This window comes from Magallana gigas, chromosome 8 (genome assembly GCF_963853765.1).
Source record: "Magallana gigas chromosome 8, xbMagGiga1.1, whole genome shotgun sequence".
NCBI lineage: Eukaryota > Metazoa > Mollusca > Bivalvia > Ostreida > Ostreidae > Magallana > Magallana gigas.
Window position 1 is genome coordinate 49,232,316 of NC_088860.1, and position 22,356 is coordinate 49,254,671.

General features: G+C 30.8%; 2 protein-coding genes and 2 long non-coding RNA genes across 5 annotated transcripts in view; 2 read left to right on the forward strand and 2 right to left on the reverse strand.

Annotated features, from left to right (window-relative positions):
- LOC105340291 (uncharacterized) overlaps positions 1–22,356 on the forward strand; it is a 754,579-nt gene that overhangs the window by 596,160 nt on the left and 136,063 nt on the right. The window lies entirely within an intron of this gene.
- The window catches only part of LOC105327281 (uncharacterized), a 347,963-nt gene that overhangs the window by 286,231 nt on the left and 39,376 nt on the right, over positions 1–22,356 (forward strand). The window lies entirely within an intron of this gene.
- LOC136271062 (uncharacterized) lies at positions 8,324–13,040 on the reverse strand. Its single transcript, XR_010708855.1, has 2 exons — positions 12,567–13,040; positions 8,324–8,615 (listed from the first exon to the last, which is right to left on the reverse strand). It is a non-coding gene; the product is annotated as an uncharacterized lncRNA (long non-coding RNA).
- Positions 15,176–20,445, reverse strand: LOC136270822 (uncharacterized). The gene is made up of 3 exons (XR_010708683.1): positions 19,409–20,445; positions 15,573–18,686; positions 15,176–15,465 (listed from the first exon to the last, which is right to left on the reverse strand). It is a non-coding gene; the product is annotated as an uncharacterized lncRNA (long non-coding RNA).

Sequence of the window (22,356 nt, forward strand, 5' to 3'; positions counted from 1 at the left end):
GAAAACCCTAACTAGATTCGATCTCGTTGCGAGCAACGAGTGGGTCTTCCGTTCAATAATTTATTTTCACATGATTTAAATTTTTTTAAAATTTTCAAAAAATTTAAAATTCATCCAATCATTTCGAGAAAGATGTCGTTAGACGCAGAATTCTAAGCGCAACTTAGATATTATGTTTAAAAATTATTCTGATGTCATTTAAACACGATTTAATTAAATTTAAATTTATTTAAAAATTTAAAATTCATCCAATCATTTCGAGAAAGATGTCATTAGACGCAGAATTCAAAGTGCAACTTAGATATTATGTTTAAAAATTAGTCTGATGTAATTTAAACACGATTTAATTAAATTTAAAATTTTCAAAAAATTAAAAAATCATCCAATCAATTTGACAAAGATGTCATTAGACGCAGAATTCTATGCGCAACTTAGATATTATGTTTAAAAATTAGTCTGAGGTAATTTAAACACGATTTAATTAAATTTAAAATTTTCAAAAAATTTAAAAACCATCCAATCAATTCAACAAAGATGTCATTAGATGCAGAATTGTAAGCGCAACTTCGTAATCATGTTTCAAAACTAGTCTGAGGTCATTTTAACGCGATTAAAATAAAAATAAAATTTTTGAAATTTTTTAAATTCATCCAATCAATTCGAGAAGGATGTCTTCAGACGCAGAATTTTAAGCACAACTTAGATATCATGTTTTAAAATTAGTCTGAGGTCATTTTAACGCGATTTAAATGAGTTTAAATTTTTTAAAAAATTTAAAATTCATTCGATCAATTCAAAAAAGAAGTCATCAGACGCAGAATTGGAAGCGTAACTTAAATATTTTGTTTTTAAATTAGTCTCAGCTCATTTTAACATGATTTAATTAAATTTAAAATTTTCAAAAAATTGAAAATTCATCTAATTAATTCGAGAAAGATGTCATTAGACGCAGAATTCTAAGCGCAACTTAGATATTATGTTTAAAAATTAGTCTGAGGTAATTTAAACATTATTTAATTAAATTTAAAATTTTCAAAAAATTTAAAAATCATCCAATCAATTCAACAAAGATGTCATTAGACGCAGAATTGTAAGCGCAACTTCGTAATCATGTTTCAAAACTAGTCTGAGGTCATTTTAACGCGATTAAAATAAAAATAAAATTTTTGAAATTTTTTAAATTCATCCAATCAATTCGAGAAGGATGTCTTCAGACGCAGAATTTTAAGCACAACTTAGATATCATGTTTTAAAATTAGTCTGAGGTCATTTTAACGCGATTTAAATGAGTTTAAATTTTTTTAAAAATTTAAAATTCATTCGATCAATTCAAAAAAGAAGTCATCAGACGCAGAATTGGAAGCGTAACTTAAATATTTTGTTTTTAAATTAGTCTCAGCTCATTTTAACATGATTTAATTAAATTTAAAATTTTCAAAAAATTGAAAATTCATCTAATTAATTCGAGAAAGATGTCATTAGACGCAGAATTCTAAGCGCAACTTAGATATTATGTTTAAAAATTAGTCTGAGGTAATTTAAACATTATTTAATTAAATTTAAAATTTTCAAAAAATTTAAAAATCATCCAATCAATTCAACAAAGATGTCATTAGACGCAGAATTGTAAGCGCAACTTAGTAATCATGTTTCAAAACTAGTCTGAGGTCATTTTAACGCGATTTAAATAAAATTAAAATATTTGAAAATTTTTAAATTCATCCAATCAATTCGAGAAGGATGTCATTAGACGCAGAATTCTAAGCACAACTTAGATATCATGTTTTAAAATTAGTCTGAGGTCATTTTAACGCGATTTAAAAGAGCTTAAAATTTTTAAAAAATTTAAAATTCATTCGATCAATTCGAAAAAGATGTCATCAGATGCAGAATTGTAAGCGCAACTTGGATATTATGTTTTAAAATTAGTCTGAGATCATTTTAACATGATTTAATTAAATTTTAAATTTTCATAAAATTGAAAATTCATTCAATTAATTTGAGAAAGATGTCATTAGACGCAGAATTCTAAGCGCAACTTAGATATTATGTTTAAAAATTAGTCTGAGGTAATTTAAATACGATTTAATTAAATTTAAAATTTTCAAAAAATTTAAAAACCATCCAATCAATTCAACAAAGATGTCATTAGACGCAGAATTGTAAGCGCAACTTCGTAATCATGTTTCAAAACTAGTCTGAGGTCATTTTAACGCGATTTAAATAAAATTGAAATTTTTGAAAATTTTTAAATTCTTCCAATCAATTCGAGAAGGATGTCATTAGACGCAGAATTCTTAGCACAACTTAGATAAAATGTTTTTAAATTAGTCTGAGGTCATTTTAACGCGATTTAAATGAGTTTAAAATTTTTAAAAAATTTAAAATTCATTCGATCAATTCGAAAAAGATGTCATCAGACGCAGAATTGTAAGTGCAACTTGGATATTATGTTTTAAAATTAGTCTGAGATCATTTTAACACGATTTAATTAAATTTTAAATTTTTAAAAAAATTAAATTTCATCCAATTACTTGGAGAAAAATTTCATTGGACACAAAATTGTAAGCGCAACTTAAATATTTTGTTTTAAAATTAGTCTCACGTCAATTTATTAAGATTTAATTAAATTTAAAATTTTTAAAAAATTTATAATTTATCCAATCAATTCGAAAAAGATGTCATCAGACGCAGAACTGTAAGTGCAACTTGGATATTATGTTTTAAAATTAGTCTGAGATCATTTTAACACGATTTAATTAAATTTTAAATTTTTAAAAAAATTAAATTTCATCCAATTAATTCGAGAAAAATTTCATTAGACGCAGAATTCTAAGCGCAACTTAAATATTATGTTTAAAAATTAGTCTGAGGTAATTTAAACATTATTTAATTAAATTTAAAATTTTCAAAAAATTTAAAAATCATCCAATCAATTCAACAAAGATGTCATTAGACGCAGAATTGTAAGCGCAACTTCGTAATCATGTTTCAAAACTAGTCTGAGGTCATTTTAACGCGATTAAAATAAAAATAAAATTTTTGAAATTTTTTAAATTCATCCAATCAATTCGAGAAGGATGTCTTCAGACGCAGAATTTTAAGCACAACTTAGATATCATGTTTTAAAATTAGTCTGAGGTCATTTTAACGCGATTTAAATGAGTTTAAATTTTTTAAAAAATTTAAAATTCATTCGATCAATTCAAAAAAGAAGTCATCAGACGCAGAATTGGAAGCGTAACTTAAATATTTTGTTTTTAAATTAGTCTCAGCTCATTTTAACATGATTTAATTAAATTTAAAATTTTCAAAAAATTGAAAATTCATCTAATTAATTCGAGAAAGATGTCATTAGACGCAGAATTCTAAGCGCAACTTAGATATTATGTTTAAAAATTAGTCTGAGGTAATTTAAACATTATTTAATTAAATTTAAAATTTTCAAAAAATTTAAAAATCATCCAATCAATTCAACAAAGATGTCATTAGACGCAGAATTGTAAGCGCAACTTAGTAATCATGTTTCAAAACTAGTCTGAGGTCATTTTAACGCGATTTAAATAAAATTAAAATATTTGAAAATTTTTAAATTCATCCAATCAATTCGAGAAGGATGTCATTAGACGCAGAATTCTAAGCACAACTTAGATATCATGTTTTAAAATTAGTCTGAGGTCATTTTAACGCGATTTAAAAGAGCTTAAAATTTTTAAAAAATTTAAAATTCATTCGATCAATTCGAAAAAGATGTCATCAGATGCAGAATTGTAAGCGCAACTTGGATATTATGTTTTAAAATTAGTCTGAGATCATTTTAACATGATTTAATTAAATTTTAAATTTTCATAAAATTGAAAATTCATTCAATTAATTTGAGAAAGATGTCATTAGACGCAGAATTCTAAGCGCAACTTAGATATTATGTTTAAAAATTAGTCTGAGGTAATTTAAATACGATTTAATTAAATTTAAAATTTTCAAAAAATTTAAAAACCATCCAATCAATTCAACAAAGATGTCATTAGACGCAGAATTGTAAGCGCAACTTCGTAATCATGTTTCAAAACTAGTCTGAGGTCATTTTAACGCGATTTAAATAAAATTGAAATTTTTGAAAATTTTTAAATTCTTCCAATCAATTCGAGAAGGATGTCATTAGACGCAGAATTCTTAGCACAACTTAGATAAAATGTTTTTAAATTAGTCTGAGGTCATTTTAACGCGATTTAAATGAGTTTAAAATTTTTAAAAAATTTAAAATTCATTCGATCAATTCGAAAAAGATGTCATCAGACGCAGAATTGTAAGTGCAACTTGGATATTATGTTTTAAAATTAGTCTGAGATCATTTTAACACGATTTAATTAAATTTTAAATTTTTAAAAAAATTAAATTTCATCCAATTACTTGGAGAAAAATTTCATTGGACACAAAATTGTAAGCGCAACTTAAATATTTTGTTTTAAAATTAGTCTCACGTCAATTTATTAAGATTTAATTAAATTTAAAATTTTTAAAAAATTTATAATTTATCCAATCAATTCGAAAAAGATGTCATCAGACGCAGAACTGTAAGTGCAACTTGGATATTATGTTTTAAAATTAGTCTGAGATCATTTTAACACGATTTAATTAAATTTTAAATTTTTAAAAAAATTAAATTTCATCCAATTAATTCGAGAAAAATTTCATTGGACACAAAATTGTAAGCGCAACTTAAATATTATGTTTTAAGATTAGTCTGAGGTCATTTTATTACGATTTAATTAAATTTAAAATTCTAAAAAAATTTATAATTTATCCAATCAATTCGAAAAAGATGTCATCAGACGCAGAACTGTAAGTGCAACTTAGATATTATGCTTTAAAATTAGTCGGAGGTCAGTATAACACATTTAATATGAGTTTTAAAATTTAGCTTCCCTACTCGGAATTTCCAGACATTGATTTTTCTCGTGATGCTAGACTATCATGTCCTCTATCATTCCTGAAATTTTCAGCTATCTATCTTTTCTCGCTTTAAAATAGATGTGTGGACAATGAAAACTCATCGAAAGTGTGTTCTATATCTTGACCCCGGCTAGCTTCCGTACTCGGAATTTCCGGACAATGAGTTTCCTCGGGAGGCTAGACGATCATGTCTTCTATTATTCCTGAAAATGTCAGCTATTTATCTTTGGACGTTTTTGAGGAGATGCGTGGACAAGACGTTTTCGTCAAAAATTTGTCCTATATTTTGACCCCAGCTAGCTTCCGTACTCAGAATTTCCGGACAATGATTTTCCTCGTGCGGCTAGACGTTCATGTCCTCTATTATTCCTGAAAATTTCAGCTTTCTATCTTTGCTCGTTTTTGAGGAGATGCGTGGACAAGACGTTTTCGTCAAAAACGTGTCCTATATTTTGACCCCAGCTAGCTTCCGTACTCGGAATTTCCGGACAATGATTTTCCTCGTGCGGCTAGACGTTCATGTCCTCTATCATTCCTGAAAATTTCAGCTTTCCATCATTGCTCGTTTTTGAGGAAATACCTGGACAAGAACTTTTTAAAAAATGACAAAATGGCGGATAAGTCCGAACCGGAAGTGATTTTTACAAAATAAAAAAAAGCGTATCAAGTTTATATAATAATAGATCGATGCTGAAAATTTGACCAAAATTGGACCACCCTTCTCCGAGAAATCTTCTGCACAAAAATTGTAAAGAAAAGAAAAAGAAAAAAAAAAACCTGAAAAAGAAACATTACAATAATAGAAGGGTCTTCCGCTGAAGACGGAAGACCCTAATAAGAAACAGTAGAATAACAGAAGGGTTTTCCGTTGAAAAACGGAAAACCCTAAAAACAATAGAATAACAAGAGGGTCTTCCGTTGAAAACGGAAGACCCTAATAATAATAAAAAGAAACCGAAGAATAACAAGAGGGTCTTCCGTTGGAAACGGAAGACCCTAACTAGAGCAAAGCTCGTTGCAAAGCAACGAGTGGGTCTTCCGTTAATGTCGGAAGTAAAGCTGGAAGTTCCTGTAAGAAGCAGAGCTCTTAAACCAATAACAAGAGTAACTAAAATGAAAAGACAAAAAAAAATCGAATTATTCCTGGTACGACTTAACAAAATACGAATGATTTTAAGTACGACTTAACAAACACCTTTCCGATTTCAAGAACAACTTAACCAAAAAAATCCGAATTGGTCAAGTACGACTTAACAATTATTTTTGGTACGAGTTAATATTACTTTGAACATTATGCTATTTTTTAAACCAAGGACGCGGAATCCAAATTTCCGGAAAAATCAATTTTTAAACCCCGATATCTCTGTAATGCATCGTCCGATTTTAAAACGGCTTTCAGTGTTTGATTCAGCTTATTAAGCTCTACAAAACACATATTCATTTTTCATTTGATCAGAAAATTCATTCCGGTTTCGACCGGAAGTGATAGATTTTCATTTCCAGCCTTATTACAGAGGTAAATCGATCAAATCATAACCATTCAAAATTTCAAGCCTCTATCTTAAAGCGTTTTTGAGAAAAGTCCGGGACAAAATGACTTTTTGAAATTTTTAAAAATGACGTCACGTCAAAACGGAGGTGACGTTCTCTTTAAAACTTTTACATTTTTGAGGGACGCCAATTTGCAAAAATCTCTGAAAATTTCATCAAAATCGGTTAAAAACCTTTTGAGTTATGAGGCAAAAAAGGAGTCAGAAGAAAAGAAAAAGAATAATAATACTAGAGCAAAGCTCGTTGCAAAGCAACGAGTGGGTCTTCCGTTAATGTCAAGAATAAAGCTTGATGTTCCTGCAAGAAGCAGAGTGTTTAAATAAATAACAAGAGCAACTTAAACTAAAAGAAAAAAAAATACGAATGATACTATGTACGAATTAACAAAAACCTTAACGATTCTAAGAACGACTTAACAAAAAAATAATTCCGAAGGTGTCAAAGTACTTAACAAAAATCAAATTATTTTTGGTACAAGTTTGAACTTTACGCTATTTTTGAAACCAAAACCGCAGAATCAAAATTTCCGAAAAATCAATTTTTAAACCCCGATATCTGTTATGCATCGCCTGATTTAAAAACGGATTTTACTTTGGTACTCATCATGAAAATTACTGTAGGTTACATCTGTTTAATTTTTAATATTGAAAAACAATGAAAAACTAAAACAAGAGGCAAATGGGCCACATCGCTCACCTGAGGAACAATAGGTATGATAAAATTAGCTTAATGGAGTCCCAATGCAAACTATCTGGACAATGTACAATAATACATGTAGATCCTGTATAAATAAAATCCATTTTCCCCTCTAAATATTCTTATGTTTATAATCATTAGTTCCTTTTCTAAAAGGATGATTTTATATTGATTTTATAGTCATATCGCATGTTGAGTATTGCAGTTCTCAAAAAGATCCTTAACAATAGTTTATATATGGGATATAAACCTACATCAAACTCTGAGCCTTCTTGTGAGGCCAAAAAACTGTCCTGGGGCCAAAGTCTCAACAATTATAAAGAATCATCTGTCTGATTAGTTTCTGAGAAGAAGATTTTTAAATATTTACTCTATATGTTCCTATGTTAAACTTTGACCCCCCCCCCCCCCCCACCCATTGTGGCCCAAACCTACCCCCGAGGTCATGATTTTCACAACTTTGTATCTACACTACCTGAGGATGCTTCCACATAAGTTTCAGCTTTCCTGGCTGATTAGTTTCTGAGAAAAAGATTTTTAAAGATTTTCTCTATATATGACTATGTAAAGATCCATTCCCCCATTGTGGCCCTACCATACCACCTGGGACTATGATTTGAACAAACTTGAATCTACACTACCTGAGGATGCTTCCACTTTAATTTGAGCTTTTCTGGCCTAATAGCTTTTGAGAAGAAGATTTTCAAAGATGTTCTCTATATATTCCTATGTAAAACTTGATCCCCCTCTTGTGGCCCCTCCCTACCCCAGGGGACCATGATTTGAACAAACTTGAATCTACACTACCTGAGGATGCCTCCACACAAGTTTAAGCTTTTCAGGCTGAATAGTTTTTGAGAAGAAGATTTTTGAAAAATACCAACAAATTTTCAATTATTCTCAATTATCTCCCCTTTAAAGAGAGTGTGGCCCTTCATTTGAACAAACTTGAATCCCCTTCACCTAGTGGTGCTTATTGCCAAACTTGGTTGAAATCTGCCCAGTGGTTCTTGAGAAGAAGATGAAAATATGACAAGTTTACAACGACGAGAACGACAAATTGCGATCAGAAAAGCTCACTTGAGCCTTTGGCTCAGGTGAGCTAAAAACAAAATAAAGGAAACATAATTGCATACTTTTATTGAAAAACAAATTTTCACAGCTTACAATTGTAAATTACTTTAAACAGCCATAATTTTGTTTGTTATAATTTCTTATCAAACACAAACCACAACAAGGCATGATGCTTTCTTAAAGTTCCATTACAGTAACTGTTCATGAATTATCCCATTTAATTTGAATTACTGGAAAATAGTCTGTAGAACACATTAAGGAATAGGCATGTGGGTAGAGGTGACAGGTTAACCTCAAGAGCTGAAACGAATCAACAGGAAAAACCATGTGGCCACCAATAGCTGAAATTAAAAAAATCAATAAGCTGTGTTAATACATGTACCGGTACTAATAATTTATAGCTGTGTTTACATTAACATATGCATAGTATTTCTGAAAAAAAAAAAATACACTGACCATGCAGTGTAATTAGTATGACATATCCCGATACATGACATTAGATGGCACAGGACAGTTTTTTTGATACATTTCATTGTAGCCTGGGGACGTGTGTCTTCGTAACCCTGTAACTAGAATTTCCTCAGTTCCCATTCAGCACAAATACCTTTAATTCACTCTTTATAAGGCCAATCACCAATTTCTGAAGAAAATTACTAGTCAAAACCTGTAAAATTGTCTACATACTGTTTTTATGAGATTTTGACCCTTCCATATTTTGCTAATTTTTCATTATTCAGCTTTTTAGACCTCCCCCAGCCAATTCCCTGCAAAGGTTTGACCTTCCGTACCATGTGCATGTTGCACCATCACATGTCAGAAACTTAACGGTGTATAGTTTATAATGCCCCATCCACCTAATTTTCGTGTTATTTACCCTCCCGTCTGTAACTTGCATTTTCACTGTCTGAAGTCAACACAACAGTCATAGCCACAGGTTTCGCATTTTACTTCTGAATCTCATGTACGTAACATATGGGGCCTACATATTGAATATCAATTTCAACAAGAGACATCCCTCTAACTAATGATAATCATTAAAAATCATTTCATGAATTTTAGCAACATTCATAAGCCTTTAAGTACAGCAACTCTCAATTTTACAAATATATTGACGGGTACTTTATCCGAAACTGTCCCTTGCTACCTTTAACTTACACTAACATTCTCTGAAAAGTCATCTTGTCTTAAACTTACAAAGCTTATGCTATTCTGAGAAAAATTATACCTCATTTTGCCAATTCCATTAAGGATTAAGAAAAATATGGCCATTTAAGTGAACCCAGCATTTCCACTTTCCTCTATTTAACACAGATTCATAGGGCTCTCCATAAATAAAGCATCTTTACCTAATCTTATAGAGGTCAACTGTTGTTCAACCTCCCTAAATAAGAAACCTTATTCAAAACTACATACATATACATGATATTATCATGACAAAAGCATCACATCACTTAGAAATACCCTTACATGTATACCCTCCCCTTATTTTTTGATTTTCCTAAGAAGCAATAGTTTGAACACTTTAACCTAATATTATGAAACTTGTGGCAATTCCCTTAAGTCATTTCTCACACATATTTAAAAACAACCATCACTGATATTGAAAATTAATCTTTTCTTGATAAATGGATGAAATGTATTATTTTTTTTCACAAAAAGACATGCTGCCATACATGTGATTTCTTGTTTTCATGAAACAGTAAGCTTATAATCATATTTAGTGAATATCTTATTTATTCTGGTTTCTAGTCTCCTTTTAACTTTGCTAAAATAGTAAGACCTACAAGTGTGATGTCTGCTCTTAATTAAAATGAAATTCAAACACAACTGGGTACCTGGGGACGGATGAGAATTCCATGATAAATGTTCAAATTTTACATGTTTTCCTACATTTTTGATGCATATATACAATAAAAGGGTAAAAATTTGTTGTTTCTTGATCATTTCGAGAGTAATTATCATAGCAGATGTTATTTCAAGGTCAAATGTACATTTACATATCCAACATGTAATGGTAATGGAGACAATTGGAAAGAGGGGGTGGCTTTTTGAATTCTGTAAATATATCTAAAATATCACTTTTGGATAGAAAGGAGCAAAAACTTGAGTTTTTTGACATATTGTATACTTTGATAACTGCATTTGTCTACATGTGAATTTTATTTGAATGAAAAAAAAAGCTGTTTTAAAAAAATTGAGTTATATAAGTCAGGTTGCTTAATGTTATTTCATGAAATCAGACAGCAAAATTGCTGCAAATTTATAATTTAAATAATTCAATTGATCAAAACTCTTTTACTGTGCAGTATTAATTCTTATCTCGGTAATTAACTTAAGCCTATTAATTGTCATCAGAATAGGAAATACCTACTCTCTAAGCCAATTTACTCTAGTGGTGGTCATTCTACACATTTAAAAGGGATTTACTTCCCTTGTATATTATAGCTATTAATCATGTAATGACATATATAACCAACAAAATCATCCATTTTCCCAAAATTGACTACTTTTGGTACAAAATCCACTTAAAATTACAGTTAAATGAGAAATCTGAAAATACCATGTAGTCTTGAAACTTACACTAACATTCTCTGAAAAGTCATCTTGTCTTAAACTTACAAAGCTTATGCTATTCTAAGAAAAAGTATACCTCATTTTGCCAATTCCATTAAGGATTAAGAAAAATATGGCCATTTAAGTGAACCCAGCATTTCCATTTTCTTCTATTTAACACAGATTTATAGTGCTCTCCGTAAATAAAGCATCTTTACCTAATCTTTTAGAGGTCAACTGTTGTTCAACCTCCCTAAATAAGAAACCTTATTCAAAACTACATACATATACATGATATTATCATGACAAAAGCATCACATTACTTAGAAATACCCTTACATGTACTATACCATCCCCCTATTTTTTGATTTCCTAAGAAGCATTATTTTGAACACTTTAACCAAATATTATGAAACTTAAATGCTTCTAATTGATCAATTGAATTTTTAAGCAGCGTGAAATTAAAACCATCGCAATTGATACTTTAGTAAAAATCATGAAATTTTAACATGGTGGAATTAAAACGACTTACAGTATTTCATCTGAACAGCCTCAAAGTATAATTTTCTGCTATACCATTTTTTATTAAATGAATTCTACTGGGTTTTTTTTTTTGCAAATAAATTTAGCGAGGATTTTTTTCTCTTTTCTTATTAATGACAGGTTTTAAAAACAATATTATGTTTAGTATGTATAAAATTCCATAAACAATTTTACAAAGCTTTGGATTTTAGTTGCACACTGAAAAAATGAGGGATTGCACGATAATACATGCTCATTTTGAAATTTAAAGCATTGATGATTTCTTTTCCTAGATAGAGATATGCACAAAATGATGTTGCTCTGTGATGCTTTGCCAAGATTAAAAGCATGAGAGAGAGAGAGAGAGAGAGAGAGAGAGAGAGAGAGAGAGAGAGAAAGATCTGAGGCACATGTAGTAAAAATTATTACATACATTTGTCTTACTGTAAAAATTGTTTACAATGTAGATGTGTTCTGCATGTAAAGTTTACCTAAAAGGAATCAATAAAATTCAATATATATAAAAGATAAACTAATCTCAAAGAATTTACAATGTTCTGTGAAATAATCAAATCTTGAGAAGAATGTTTTATACATGTAGATATCAGGGAACATTTACCTAAAATCTGAACTTAAAGTTCTTTTCATCTTGCACTCTGTTTTACATGCTCTTTCACAGGCGATAATCATATATAACGGCGAGCCAGACAAAAGTTCTAATTTTAATTAGACTGAATATTTACCATGTCAAATATATTTATTTGATTAAGCACAAGCCTGAGTTCTTTAATTTATTAATTAACATGATTAAGTGGAGGTGATATGGTAAAGATCTGCTATATTCAAATATTTAGGGTAAAGTTATCATCATGCAAACATGCACTCTAATTACAACATTCTACTCTTGTGTGCCTTTGGACCCCCACCCATTTTAATTGCACTGGTTTACAGTGTGTGGTGTGTTGTTCAATATAAAAAAGGACATACATATACATAATAATAAATAGAAATTCAAAAGAGTAGTGTGCAAAACATAAACGTGAAAATACATTGAACAGATAATATCCCGAGATTTCTCTGACTCAAATGCCCGCTTTTATATTGTTACGCACGTCAAAAGCGGGGGTTAGAGTCAGAGGAATGTCGGAATAGATTGAAAGTGCACAAACACGTTGAAAAGAAAAAGTCAATACGATATACCCTGTATTGAAACATACCTTTATAATCTGTCATACGTTAGTTGAGCTGAAATTTCCACTATCGCCGTCTTGCAGGCCATTCTTCTGACACACCGCTATCAGCTGTTGTTCGCAGTCAAAACATGGCGAGTTGACATGGTGAATCGTACGATAATTTTTTCGATTAAAACTAATAAGACTAATAAAAACTAACAACGTAATTATCGACCGAATTAACGTAATTGTTTCAATAAACACTCTGATTAACTATATAAAAAAGGAGTTCGGTTTTATATGACCTGTACGAAATCTTTTCAGCAGGAGTTACTTTAACTGTGAATTTTGCACTATTTTTTAAACCAATAACGAGGAATCAACATTTCCGGAAAAATCAATATTTAAACCCCGATATCTCTGCAATGCAGTATCCGATTTTAAAACGAATTTAAGTTTTGTATTTAGCTTTGCAAACTATACAATAAGCATATAATTTTATGTTTTTTATAAAGTTTTATGATCAGTGCGAATTGATACAGTAGAAGTTACTTTCAGTGTGAATTTTGCACTATTTTTGAAACCAAGAACGCGGCATGAAAATTTCCGGGAAAATCAGTTTTTAAACCCCGATATCTCTGTAATGCATCCTCCGAATTTTAAACGGTTTTCGGCATTAGATTCAGCTTAAAAAGCTCTACAAAATACGTATACGTCTTTTGTTTGATCAAAAAATTCAATTTTTCAAAAAATTTGATTCGCTTCCAGTTTCGACCGGAAGTGACAGATTTTCATTATATAGCTCTATTACAGAGGTAAATCGACCAAATCATAACCATTGAAAATTTCAAACCTCTATCTTAAAGCGTTTTTGAGAAAAGTCCCGGACAAAGTGACTTTTTTAAAATTTTAAAAATGACGTAACGTCAAAACGGAAGTGACGTTGTCTTTAAAACTTTAACATCTTTGAGGGACGATAACTTGCTAAAATCTCTGGAAGTTTCATTGAAATCGGTTGAAAACTTTTTGAGTTATGAAGCAAAAAAGGAGTCCGAAAAAAAAGAAAAAGTATAATAATAATAACTAGAGCAAAGCTCGTTGCAAAGCAACGAGTGGGTCTTCCGTTAATGTCAAGAGTAAAGCTTGATGTTCCTGCAAGAAGCAGAGTGTTTAAATCAATACCGAGCAACTTAAAGTAAACGATAAAAATAAATACGAATGATACTATGTACGAATTAACAAATTTCTGAAAAATCAATTTTTAAACCCCGATATCTGTTATGCATCGTCCGATTTAAAAGCGGATTTAAGTTTTGTACTCATCATGAAAATTACCGTAGGTTACATATGTTTAATTTTTAATATTGAAAAACAATAAAAAACTAAAACAAGAGGCAAATGGGCCACATCGCTCACCTGAGGAACAATAGGTATGATAAAATCAGCTTAATGGAGTCACAATGCAAACTACCTGGACAATGTACAATACATGTAGATCCTGTATAAATAAAATCCATTTTCCCCCCTAAATTTTCTTATGTTTATAATCATTAGTTCCTTTTCTAAAAGGATGATTTTATATTGATTTTATAGTCATATCGCATGTTGAGTATTGCAGTTCTCAAAAAGATCCTTAACAATAGTTTATATATGGGATATAAACCTACATCAAACTCTGAACCTTCTTGTGAGGCCAAAGAACTGTCCTGGGGCCAAAGTCTTAACAATTATAAAGAATCATCTGGCTGATTAGTTTCTGAGAAGATTTTTAAATATTTAATCTATATATTCCTATGTTAAACTTTGACCCCCCCCCACCCATTGTGGCCCAAACCTATCCCCGGGGTCATGATTTTCACAACTTTGTATCTACACTACCTGAGGATGCTTCCACATAAGTTTCAGCTTTCCTGGCTTATGAGTTTCTGAGAAAAAGATTTTTAAAGATTTTCTCTATATAATTATTTCTATGTAAAAATCAATTCCCCCATTGTGACCCCACCATACCACCTGGGACTATGATTTGAACAAACTTGAATCTACACTACCTGAGGATGCTTCCACTTTAATTTGTGCTTTTCTGGCCTAATAGTTTTTGAGAAGAAGATTTTCAAAGATTTTCTCTATATATTCCTATGTAAAACTTCATTTGATTTGAACATATTTTATTGATACATATATAAAAGATACATATACAAATGGTTAGGACACAAGTTCTGACAACTTAATAGGTCTTTACCATGTAAAAGCTGAAACTATGTAAAACTTGACCCCCCTCTTATGGCCCCTCCCTACCCCAGGGGACCATGATTTGAACAAACTTGAATCTACACTACCTGAGGATGCCTCCACACAAGTTAAAGCTTTTCAGGCCGAATAGTTTTTGAGAAGAAGATTTTTGAAAAATACCAACAAATTTTCAATAATTCTCAAGTATCTCCCCTTTAAAGAGGGCGTGGCCCTTCATTTGAACAAACTTGAATCCCCTTCACCTAGTGGTGGTGCTTAGTGCAAAATTTGGTTGAAATCTGCCCAGTGGTTCTTGAAAAGAAGATGAAAATATGAAAAGTTTACAACAACGACAAATTGTGATCAGAAAAGCTCACTTGAGCCTTATTAATGGCTCAGGTGAGCTAAAAACAAAATAAAAGAAACATAATTGCATACTTTTATTGAAAAACAAATTTTCACAGCTAACAATTGTAAATTACTTAAAACAGCCATAATTTTGTTTGTTATAATTTCTTATCAAACACAAACCACAACAAGGCATGATGCTTTCTTAAAGTTCCATTACAGTAACTGTTCATGAATTATCCGATTTAATTTTTACTGGTAAATAGTCTGTAGAACACATTAAGGAATATGCATGTGGGTAGAGATGACAGGTTAACCTCAAGAGCTGAAAAGAACCAACAGGTAAAAACCATGTGGCCACCAATAGCTGAAATTAAAAAAATCAATAAGCTGTGTTAATACATGTACCGGTACTAATAATAGCTGTGTTTACATTAACATATGCATAGTATTTCTGAAAAAAAATACACTGACCATGCCGTGTAATTAGTATGACATATCCCGATACGTGACATTAGATGGCACAGGACAGTTTTGTTGATACGTTTCATTGTAGCCTGGGGACGTGTGTCTTCGGAACCCTGTAACTAGAATTTCCTCAGTTCCCATTCAGCACAAATACCTTTAATTCACTTTTTATAAATCCAAACACCAATTTCTGAAGAAAATTACTAGTCAAAACCTGTAAAATTTTCTACATACTGGTTTTTATGAGATTTTGACCCTTCCATATTTTGCTAATTTTTCATGATTTTTCAGCTTTTTAGACCTCCCCCAGCCAATTCCCTGCAAAGGGTTGACCTTCCGTACCATGTGCATGTTGCACCATCACATGTCAGAAACTTACCGGTGTATAGTTTATAATGCCCCATCCACCTACTTTTCGTGTTATTTACCCTCCCGTCTGTAACTTGCATTTTCACTGTCTAAAGTCAACACAACAGTCATAGCCGCAGGTTTCACATTTTACTTCTGAATCTCATGTACCTAACATATGGGGCCTACATATTGAATATCAATTTCAACAAGAGACATCCCTCTAAGTAATGATAATCATTGAAAATCATTTCATGAATTTTAGCAACACTCATAAGCCTTTCAGTACAGCAACTCTCAATTTTACAAAAATATTGACGGGTACTTAATCCGAAACTGTCCCTTGCTACCTTTAACTTACACTAACATTCTCTGAAAAGTCATCCTGTCCTAAATTTACAAAGCTTATGCTATTCTGAGAAAAAGTATACCTCATTTTGCCAATTCCATTAAGGATTAAGAAAAATATGGCCATTTAAGTGAACCCAGCATTTCCACTTTCCTCTATTTAACAAAGATTCATAGGGCTCTCCATAAATAAAGCATCTTTACCTCATCTTATAGAGGTCAACTGTTGTTCAACCTCCCTAAATAAGAAACCTTATTCAAAACTACATACATATACATGATATTATCATGACAAAAGCATCACATCACTTAGAAATACCCTTACATGTATACCCTCCCCCTATTTTTTGATTTTCCTAAGAAGCATTAGTTTGAACACTTTAACCTTAATATTATGAAACTTGTGGCAATTCCCTTAAGTCATTTCTCACACATATTTAAAAACAACCATCACTGATATTGAAAATTAATCTTTTCTTGGTAAATGGATGTAATGTAACATTTTTTTTCACAAAAAGACATGCCGCCATACATGTGATTTCTTGTTTTCATGAAACAGTAAGCTTATAATCATATTTAGTGAATATCTTATTTATTCTTGTTTCTAGTCTCCTTTTAACTTTGCTAAAATAGTAAGACCTACAAGTGTGATGTCTGCTCTTAATTAAAATGAAATTCAAACACAACTGGGTACCTGGGGACGGATGAGAATTCCATGATAAATGTTCAAATTTTACATGTTTTCCTACATTTTTGATGCATATATACAATAAAAGGGTAAACATTTGTTGTTTTTTGATCATTTCGAGAGTAATTATTATAGCAGATGTTATTTCAAGGTCAAATGTACATTTACATATCCAACATGTAATGGTAATGGAGACAATTGGAAAGAGGGGGGGGGGGGGCATGGCTTTTTGAATTCTGTAAATATATCTAAAATATCACTTTTGGATAGGAAGGAGCAAAAACTTGAGTTTTTTGACATATTGTATACTTTGATAACTGCATTTGTCTACATGTGAATTTTATTTGAAAGAAAAATATGCTGTTTTAAAAAAATTGAGTTATATAAGTCAGGTTGCTTAATGTTATTTCATGAAATCAGACAGCAAAATTGCTGCAAATTTATAATTTAAATAATTCAATTGATCAAAACTCTTTTACTGTGCAGTATTAATTCTTATCTCGGTAATTAACTTAAGCCTATTAATTGTCATCAGGATAGGAAATACCTACTTTCTAAGCCAATTTACTCTAGTGGTGGTCATTCTACACATTTAAAAGGCATTTACTTCCCGTGTATATTATAGCTAATAAATCATGTAACGACATATACAATGTATAACCAACAAAATCATCCATTTTCCCAAAATAGACTACTTTTGGTACAAAATCCACTCAAAATTACAGTTAAATGAGAAATCTGAAAATACCATGTAGTCTTGAAACTTACACTAACATTCTCTGAAAAGTCATCTTGTCTTAAACTTACAAAGCTTATGCTATTCTGAGAAAAAGTATACCTCATTATGCCAATTCCATTAAGGATTAAGAAAAATATGGCCATTTAAGTGAACCCAGCATTTCCACTTTCTTCTATTTAACACAGATTTATAGGGCTCTCCATAAATAAAGCATCTTTACCTAATCTTTTAGAGGTCAACTGTTGTCCAACCTCCCTAAATAAGAAACCTTATTCAAAACTACATACATATACATGATATTATCATGACAAAAGCATCACATCACTTAGAAATACCCTTACATGTATACCATCCCCCTATTTTTTTATTTTCCTAAGAAGCATTAGTTTGAACACTTTAACCAAATATTATGAAATTTAAATGCTTCTATTCTGATCAATTGAATTTTTAACCAGCGTGAAATTAAAACCATCGCAATTGATACTTTAGTAAAAATCATGAAAATTTAACACGGTGGAATAAAAACGACTTACAGTATTTCATCCGAACAGCCTCAAAGTATAATTTTCTGCTATACCATTTTTTTAAAATGAATTCTACTGGGGTTTTTTTTGGCAAATAAATTTAGCGAGGATTTTTTCTCTCTTTTCTTATTAATGACAGGTTTTAAATACAATATTATGTTTAGTATGTATAAAATTCCATAAACAATTTTACAAAGCTTTGGATTTTAGTTGCACAATGAAAAAATGAGGGATTGCACGTTAATACATGCTCATTTTGAAATTTAAAGCATTGTTGATTTCTTTTCCTAGATAGAGATATGCACAAAATGATGTTGCTCTGTGATGCTTTGCCAAGATTAAAAGCATGAGAGAGAGAGAGAGAGAGAGAGAGAGAGAGAGATCTGAGGCACATGTAGTAAAAATTATTACATACATTTGTCTTACTGTAAAAACTGTTTACAATGTAGATGTGTTCTGCATGTAAAGTTTACCTAAAATGAAGCAATAAAATTCAATATACCGGTATATAAAAGATAAACTAATCTCAAAGAATTTACAATGTTCTGTGAAATAATCAAATCTTGAGAAGAATGTTTTATAGATATCAGGGAACATTAACCTAAAATCTGAACTTAAAGTTCTTTTCATCTTGCACTCTGATTTACATGCTCTTTCACAGGCAATAATCATATATAACGGCGAGCCAGACAAAAATTCTAATTTTATTTAGACTGAATATTTACCATGTCAAATATATTTATTTAATTAAGCACAAGTCTGTCTGAGTTCTTTAATTCATTAATTAAGTGGAGGTAATATGGTAAAGATCTGCTATTTTCAAATATTTAGGGTAAAGTTATCATCATGCAAACATGCACTCTAATTACAACATTCTACTCTTGTGTGCCTTTGGACCCCCACCCCTTTTAATTGCACTGTTTTACAGTGTGTGGTGTGTTGTTCAATACAAAATAAGACATACATATACATAATAATAAATAGAAATTCAAACGAGTAGTGTGCAAAACATACACGTGAAAATACATTGGACAGATAATATCCCGAGATTTCTCTGACTCAAATGCCCGCTTTTATATTGTTACGCACGTCAAAAGCGGAGGTTAGAGTCAGAGGAATGTCGGATTAGATTGAAAAGTGCACAAACACTTTGAAAAGAAAAAGTCAATACGACATATCCTGTATTGAAACATACCTTTATAATCTGTCATGCGTTAGTTGAGCTGAAATTTCCACTATCGCCGTCTTGCAGGCCATTCTTCTGACACACCGCTATCAGCTGTTGTTCGCAGTCAAAACATGGCGAGTTGACATGGTGAATCGTACGATAATTATTTCGATTAAAACTAATCAGACTAATAAAAACTAACAACGTAATTATCGACCGAATTAACGAAATTGTTTCAATAAACACTCTGATTAACTATATAAAAAAGGAGTTCGGTTTTATGACCTGTACGAAATCTTTTCAGCAGGAGTTACTTTAAGTGTGAATTTTGCACTATTTTTTAAACCAATAACGAGGAATCAACATTTCGGGATAAATCAATATTTAAACCCCGATATCTCCGCAATGCAGTATCCGATTTTAAAACGAATTGAAGTTTTGTATTTAGCATTGCAAACTATACAGTATGCTTATAATTTTATGTTTTTTATAAAGTTTTATGATCAGTACGAATTGTTACAGTAGAAGTTACTTTCAGTGTGAATTTTGCACTATTTTTGAAACCAAGAACGCGGCATCAAAATTTCCGGGAAAATCAGTTTTTAAACCCCGATATCTCTGTAATGCATCCTCCGAATTTTAAACGGTTTTCAGCATTAGACTCAGCTTAAAAAGCTCTACAAAATACGTATACGTTTTTTGTTTTATCAAAAAATTCATTTTTTCAAGAAATTTGATTTGCTTCCAGTTTCGACCGCTAGTGACAGATTTTTATTATATAGCTTCATTACAGAGGTAAATTGACCAAATCATAACCATTGAAAATTTCAAGCCTTTATCCTAAAGCGTTTTTTAGAAAAGTCCCGGACAAAATGACTTTTTTAAAATTTTAAAAATGACGTCACTCCAAAACGGAAGTGACGTTGTCTATAAAACTTTACCATCTTTGAGGGACGATAACTTGCTAAAATCTCTGGAAGTTTCATTGAAATCGGTTGAAGACTTTTTGAGTTATGAAGCAAAAAAGGAGTCAGAAAAAAAAGAAAAAGTATAATAATAATAAAAAGAAACCGAAGAAAAACAAAAGGGTCTTCCGTTGGAAAACGGAAGACCCTAAAAAGAAACCGAAGAAAAACAAAAGGGTCTTCCGTTGGAAAACGGAAGACCCTAATAATAATAACTAGAGCAAAGCTCGTTGCAAAGCAACGAGTGGGTCTTCCGTTAATGTCGTAAGTAAAGCTGGAAGTTCCTGTAAGAAGCAGAGCTCTTAAACCAATAACAAAAGTAACTAAAATAAAAAGATGAAAAAAAATCGAATTATTCCTGGTACGACTTAACAATATACGAATGATATTAAGTACGACTTAACAAAAATCTTTCCGATTTCAAGAACGACTTAACAAAAAAAATCCGAATTTGTTCAAGTACGACTTAACAACTATTTTTTGTACGAGTTAATTTACCTTTTAACTTTATGCTATTTTTTAAACAAATAGCGTGGAATCAAAATTTCCGGAAAAATCAATTTTTAAACCCCAATATCTCTGTAATGAATCATTCGATTTAAAAACGGTTTTCAGTGTTAAATTCAGCTTATTTAGCTCTACAAAATACATATACGTTTTTTATTTGATCAAAAAATTTAAATTTTCGAAAAATTTGATTTACTTCCGGTTTCGACCGGAAGTGACGGATTTTTATTTCCAGCCTTATTACAGAGGTAAAACGATCAATATATAAGCTCTAAAAATTTCAACTTTCTATCTTGAATCGTTTTTTAAAGAAGCCGCGGACAAAATGACTTTTTGAAAATTTTAAAAATGACGTAACGTAAAAACGGAAGTGACGTTGCTATAGAAACTTTAACATCTTTGAGCCATTATAATTTCACATTATCTCTGAAAGTTTCATAAAAATCAGTCAAAAACTTTTTGAGTTATGAAGCCGAAAAGAAGTCAGAAAAAAAAAAAGAAAAAGTATAATAACTAGAGCAAAGCTCGTTGCAAAGCAACGAGTGGGTCTTCCGTTAATGTCGGAAGTAAAGCTGGAAGTTCCTGTAAGAAGCAGAGCTCTTAAACCAATAACAAAAGTAACTAAAATAAAAAGATGAAAAAATCGAATTATTCCTGGTACGACTTAACAAAATACGAATGATTTTAAGAACGACTTAACAAAAAAATAATTCCGATCTCAAGAACGACTTAACAAAAAAATCCGAATGTGTTCAAGTACGACTTAACAATTATTTTTGGTACGAGTTAATTTAACTTTTAACTTTATGCTATTTTTTAAACCAATAGCGTGGAATCAAAATTTCCGGAAAAATCAATTTTTAAACCCCAATATCTCTGTAATGAATCATCCGATTTAAAAACGGTTTTCAGTGTTAAATTCAGCTTATTTAGCTCTACAAAATACATATACGTTTTTTATTTGATCAAAAAATTCAAATTTTCGAAAAATTTGATTTACTTCCGGTTTCGACCGGAAGTGACGGATTTTCATTTCCAGCCTTATTACAGAGGTAAAACGATCAATATATAAGCTCTAAAAATTTCAACTTTCTATCTTGAATCGTTTTTGAAAAAAGCCGCGGACAAAATGACTTTTTGAACATTTTAAAAATGACGTAACGTAAAAACGGAAGTGACGTTGCTATAGAAACTTTAACATCTTGAGCCATTATAATTTCACATTATCTCTGAAAGTTTCATAAAAATCAGTCAAAATCTTTTTGAGTTATGAAGCCGAAAAGAAGTCAGAAAAAAAAAAGAAAAAGTATAATTACTAGAGCAAAGCTCGTTGCAAAGCAACGAGTGGGTCTTCCGTTAATGTCGGAAGTAAAGCTGGAAGTTCCTGAAAGAAGCAGAGCTCTTAAAGCAAAAACAAGAGTAACTAAAATAAAAAGATAAAAAAATCGAATTATTCCTGGTACGACTTAACAAAATCCGAATGATTTTAAGTACGACTTAACA